General features: G+C 37.9%; 1 long non-coding RNA gene and 1 pseudogene across 1 annotated transcript; one reads left to right on the top strand and one right to left on the bottom strand.

Moving 5' to 3' along the window:
- Window positions 1–2,948: 2,948 nt before the first annotated feature.
- On the top strand, window positions 2,949–3,819 carry LOC130695718 (mitochondrial S-adenosylmethionine carrier protein-like; annotated as a pseudogene).
- LOC132087961 (uncharacterized) lies at window positions 3,580–4,203 on the bottom strand. The gene is made up of 2 exons (XR_009420959.1): window positions 3,960–4,203; window positions 3,580–3,891 (listed from the first exon to the last, which is right to left on the bottom strand). It is a non-coding gene; the product is annotated as an uncharacterized LOC132087961 (long non-coding RNA).
- Between the last annotated feature and the right edge of the window lie 1,887 nt (window positions 4,204–6,090).

Raw genomic sequence — 6,090 nt, 5'->3', positions numbered from 1 at the left:
CACATCGATCTACTCAAGCATTTAATCACACAAATAAAATCGCAATTCTATCAAGCCTCAGACGCCTTCGATTGTTGTCTATTGTCCCATTTAAAAATAATAAAAACGGGAAAACAAAATGTTGCGTTTCCTTCCCACCCATAATTTTTTTTTCTTCTTCCATCTAAATGAATAGGTCTCGGGAGTGGCGGACAAATGGAAGAAAGCGAAAAAAAAAACAATAATGAAGAGTGGCGACAAATGACGACTGCTATTAACTCTAATGAAATAGCTGAGGAGCACCCAGCGGCGGGGCACAATGCGCTGCTGCGGCACCTTGGAACTGGAGAAAGAAACATTCAAAGGAAAGAAAAGTATGAATAGGTACCTGAAATAGGACGTGATACATGCGGTCTGTCGGCGGTTGACGTCCGCTTGTCGGTGCCGGCTCGTGTCTATGTGTCACTCGATTACAAATTCTATTGAACAATCAGTTAGTATTTCGACCCTCCATTATCCGTTGTAGAGAAATCCGAAATCTGTACAGACACATCAAAAGTTAATTTTTGCTACATGTTGCATATATTCAGGACAAGACTAAAGCTGATAAAGATGAAGGTGGTCTAACTGTGGATACCACGTTCTCCTTTGGCGCGACGACAGACAGAACCGAACAGGAAAAAAGAGGAAGAAAACAATCTAGCCCCCCAAAAGCAATAGAGCTCAGATTGCACGAGGTAATTATTTACAAAAAAAAAAAAAAAATGACCAAAGATGTCATGGTTTCGGCGAACAAAAAACAACGGGCAGGCTTAGCAGCCTGACTGGGATTCCATTTCGAAACCTCTGTTGCTATTCTGTGCCACCCTTTTTCTACGAAATTATTATTTTGTTCGTATGAATTATATATTTTGTTTATGAAATTACTCTCACAAATTTTATAGAAATGGAGAGCTATCTTCAACGGCTATCTGTTCCAAAATTTTTTTTTTCATTTATACTTATAGTTTTTCCCATAATAATTATTTGAATATTCGGTATTATTTGGATAATGAAGCAACTGAAGCCCGTCAAACCGCACCGACCTACCCGGAAAATGACCAATCGGTTAGAATCTGAGTGAATGCTTTTAAAGCAGTATGTTTCGGTTTAAGATACCCGGTTTAACCGATAATACTGTATACTAACCCAATAAACTACGATTAATTGACGACAATAAAAAAAATCTATGAATTCCATGCGGGGCAACCGGGGTACGAAACAGTGTAGAGAGTTCCTTTTATCGGGTTTCTTTTTTTTTCCTGCACCGGTTTGGACCCGGATGATTACTCAAACGCTGATGTGCAGAAAAACCGAAGAGTTGGCAACTCACAGAATCCTCGTACACTTTGGCAGAATTTTCAAATATCTCTTAGAATCCTTCCAAATCCCACGCCTACGTCAGAATCGTACAGAATTTCAAATGCATAGGTGGTTACATGGTTAGTTGAATATTTTTTTATAAAATGAAAAAAATCTAATAAAGATAAAATGCAATGTAATTAATAAACACAAATGAAAACAAACAACACAGTATGGTCCCACGAATAACAGTTTGATGGTGTAGGTGAAACGGGAGGAAAAAGCGTTCATCACATCGACAGAGAAACAATTACGATAAAACCCGATAAGCATATTTCGTTTTTTATGCTCACCGTAAGACATCCGTTGCAAATATCGATGGCAGCAACACACACAAATGGTAAACACGAATTATTTTCACAAACAACGTGATCCAAACAAAATATGGCCACACTATTCATATACACTGCAATTCGACATCAGCAGTGGGAAATAAAGTTAAACGAGTCACAGGCCCCAAAAACACAGACACCACCCAACACAAGTCTGTCCCAAGTGCCAACCCCAGGCTAGTCGCGAGGCAATATGTATTGTACTAGTACGTCCTTATCTCTGTAGTACGTACAGTATGTACAGTATCCTGCATAAAAAGAAGAACACCCGATTTTATTTTTAAAAGCCATCTATGGGGAAAATATATTAATTGTTGACCTTTTTTAAATAGGGTTAGGGCGGGTTTGGCGCAAAAACGCTATAAGTTGGGAAGGGTAGTTTTAAGTCCAGACACCTTTTGCTAATGCCTCAGGTGTTACGAAAAATGTCTGGAAAAAGTAGAGTCTAGTCTTTTTTTGTTAGACCCCCAACCCCCATGCCCCAAGCTAAGATGAAAAATATCTAATGAAAAAAATATCATCCTCAGTCACCCACTTTGTTCAACAGCGACTTTACAGCGCGGGAAAAAAATTCGTCTCATAGCGGAATTGAACCACTGCTTTCCGTGTCTGAATACGAACTTCTACCACTAAGCTACAATTTCTCAAGACATTGTCTTATAAATACCTATATAATCGTTTATTTCATGGAGGTTGAAGGGGAAAATTTTTTACTATTTGCAAGTTATATTATTTACAAACGATGCTTGAGAACGACATGATGTATAAAAGTAATTTACTGTGTAAAGTCTTGAACACCAATCTCCCGCGTCGCAATCCGATACTCACCGCTTACGCCCCCTAATGAATATTTAGATCGACAGCATATAGCCCTGATTTTTTTGTATTCATCCTCCACATCTCTTTATAATCAAAAGTATAGACAACAATGAGTAAAAGTAATAGCTCAGTGGCATAGGATCGGATTCAGATAGGGATTGCAGTGGTTCAAACCCGATGTGAGACGAAATTTTTTCCCGCGCTGTAAAGTAACGAAATTAAAATAATTATTGAAGTGAATAGCATAAGTTCAAAATACAGAATTTTTTACAGAATGTATAGCTTTCATCGAAGAGCTTATCATTTCGGTTATTATCTGTGATTGTACAGTCGGTTTTGCTGTAGAAAAGATATTGTCAAAACTGGTCGATTACATACCGAATGCAGACGACGCTCAATATGTTTATGTTAAATTTTCCGATTTCTATCACCTAGCTCAAACTCTTGTTGCAGCCGCTCTGTTTTTTGCACTTACGATGACACCAAATGCTTGTTGAAACTAAATTTACTGTTTTTGGGCGAAATGTTCGCATGGCCAGTGCAGCATTTGATGAAGTCGTAAGTTATAAGGCATCTTGCATATACTTCTAAACAGATTAGTTTACTGTATAGGCAACGTGCGTTGTACGCGTTTCCGTCGAGGTCGTCAAACAAAGACGGCAAGCTGAATTCCTTTCGTCCTGTATCCATATATTCCGATCAATCCTGCAACGAAAAGGAATCACTGGGCTGTATAGTGGTTACACCGCAATCACTTTCTGAGAAAGTCCATTTTCATACATTCTGCTTCCTCTGTGAGAAAAAAGGAAATACTTTTGGTCAGAAAAGCAAGGGCAACCTGCCAGCCTGTGGCAATCATCAATTTGTGACACTCTTTCAGGTAGAGATAACCAAAAATATGTGCCCAAACCTTTTACCATTAAATATTAAATAGATATTGTAATCCTTAAAAGGATGAGCTGTAGCGATCATAACATCTCTTGATGCAATCAAACCGAGAATCATGTTGGCTGATTTGGCCAGTATTGAGGCAGGTGGAAAACTCAAATTAGTTTTAAGAAGCATTTATTTTGCACAGGGAATCCAAGGGTAATGCAACTAAAATTTTGCCATCAACATGACTGATTGACATTCTTTTTCCAGTTAGCAGACATTTTGCAGGGATTGTCCTGCGAGTTCTTTGGATATCAATTGGCGGAGCTATCTTTCTTGGAGTTTATGACAAAGCGTTGACTACATTGAGCACATGATCATGTGCCTGTTTGGAAAGCAGTCCATGAAAACCAACAACCAAGTTCCCACCAAAATGTGGTAAATTGCAAAATGTGGTAATTTGCAAAATGTTTAGTCGGCCGAAATACTGTATTTATTCAAAGAAATCTGCCCTTTTAGTATGATGATTAAATATTACAAATATTGCTAATTTACTTGGTTCCACCCAAAGCACAGGAAATATCTCGTTGAACCAATCTAGTATTGGGCAAGGGGTAGTAACATTAGAACCCGCACAACCGCCTGTTCAATTAACTCATTGAGGATCTGTAGAATGTTCTCCGAAAATGGTAGGATGCTTATAGTAATTCTCAAAGTATGTGGTATCACGAAGTTTGCATTTACACAGATCTCGAATTTGTTATGACATTACAACGTGTTTTCGATCAACTGCGATGTTTTTAAGTAAACCTTAGTTTTGGAAGCTTCTAGGTTCAAAACGTTCAAAGGAAAACATCCTCGTATCGACAAATTTAACTACGCAGTTACAATCTTTTGACCTTAGATAATATTGGCCAAAAAAAGATTGCGTCATCTCCCTTTATACTTTAACTTGGATTTCCCAAGGAGGATCTGCAGTGTTTGTTTCTCTAAAAATGAAACCATATCCTGAAAGTTGCAATAAAAACAAAGCGGATTAAACATGGAAAATCCTATAAAAATTTTACTTAGTTAACAATAGTATCCTGTTGAATGCCGTCACAATCAACATTCTTGAACAAACATATAATAGAAACCTACGTCATCAGAATTGTTCGAAACCCGATTGCACCGCGTTCTGTCCAAACCTTTTCTTTCTAACCCAAAATTAACGTGTGTGTATGTGTTCTCCATAACGAGACGTACGCAATCGTAAATACTAGACATTAGAAAAATGATTGAGGCAAACATAAAGTTCAGAGAAATTCTTGTTTCTAACTAACCCTCCTGGGGTCTAATTGGGTTCCATCCTCCTTTGAAAGACCAAAACTTCCCCCTTTTAATAGTGAACCAATTCCGAGCGAACCACAAACCTTAATCACCGCTTGATCGGTTAGCTGTTAGCTAGCGGCAATCGTTCGCAGGGTTTCCTGTCCAAATGTGTATAAATCAGCAATTTAAGAATTTTTGGTTCGATCTTGGTATCAACTAACAACTGATTACTTCTTGGACACTCATCAGAAAACGAACCTAAATTTAGTTTGTCAGCTCTTGAATTACAATATGCGTCCATGAAGCCTAATCCCCGAATCCATACAAACAATTATAGGAAAAGTGGGGTGGCAGTAAAAAACAAGAAGATCACGTGATTGAATGCGTACGATATTTCGGTAATTCGATATTACGCTCGTGGACTTTTCAAGAAAGAAATCTGTTATCTAATTCATTTCAAATCATCTTTTGACAGCGCTCTCCATTCCACACCCCTTTTAAATTCATGAAACAAGCGCGCAGACGCTAATTTTGAATTCAGTACACAAATTCTAATCGACTAGAAAGTTGGCGATAGCAAACACGTAAGAGTTTCTTTTCTTAAAAGGTATTTAAATTGGATTTTCAGGGCCCGTATAGTGTCATACGAGTGACTTTTTTAATGTTCTAATTTAACCGATTGCTTCTCATTTTCTGGCAAACTAAATCAGGTCGTGGTAATAGGGGCGCTTAAATGCGACGCTTGATGAGTAGATTGTTTATTCGATAATTCATTTTCGTCGAATACATATTGCGTTAAAATGCGCATCTGCATGTGCTCAAAACGTGAATACATCTTTTCGCTTGTGATGCTATCAATCAAGAATGCATTAGTGGCATTCCGGTAGTTTATGATTGCATAATTTTATATAGTTCGTGACAATGCTGATGCAGATCCCCACGCAATTTATCGTGTAACAAGAAGGAATTCTTTTAAGGTATTAAAAGTGAAGTAACAATAAAGAAAAATGGTTTTTCAATTGCATCGTGAGTAATAACTATTGAGAAAACTTTTGGCATTACTTGCCTTGAAGTTGAATAGCCTTTTTCACTTTGGACGATTATGGCAGACTTGGCATTTTCGAGGACGCTGTTTACCCAGCAATGAGACAACCTTCGTAAGCTGAAAAACGATAGCGATCATATTACTTAAAACGGCCGTCTAGGATTTTGATTTATGTCCTTTGAAGCCTATTGTTTCGTCCTTCTCCAGACGGCGTATGTACGTGGAACATTTCGTTCGCTTTAAAGCAACAAGTCATTACAGCCCATCGGTCGGGACAGAGAAGGCATCTAAATTTAGGTTAAAAACAAAAATTGCGGTTAAAGCTACACA

The sequence above is a fragment of the Daphnia carinata genome, chromosome 1 (genome assembly GCF_022539665.2).
Source record: "Daphnia carinata strain CSIRO-1 chromosome 1, CSIRO_AGI_Dcar_HiC_V3, whole genome shotgun sequence".
NCBI classification, from domain to species: Eukaryota; Metazoa; Arthropoda; class Branchiopoda; order Diplostraca; family Daphniidae; genus Daphnia; species Daphnia carinata.
This window is presented reverse-complemented; position numbering and strand designations above follow the sequence as displayed.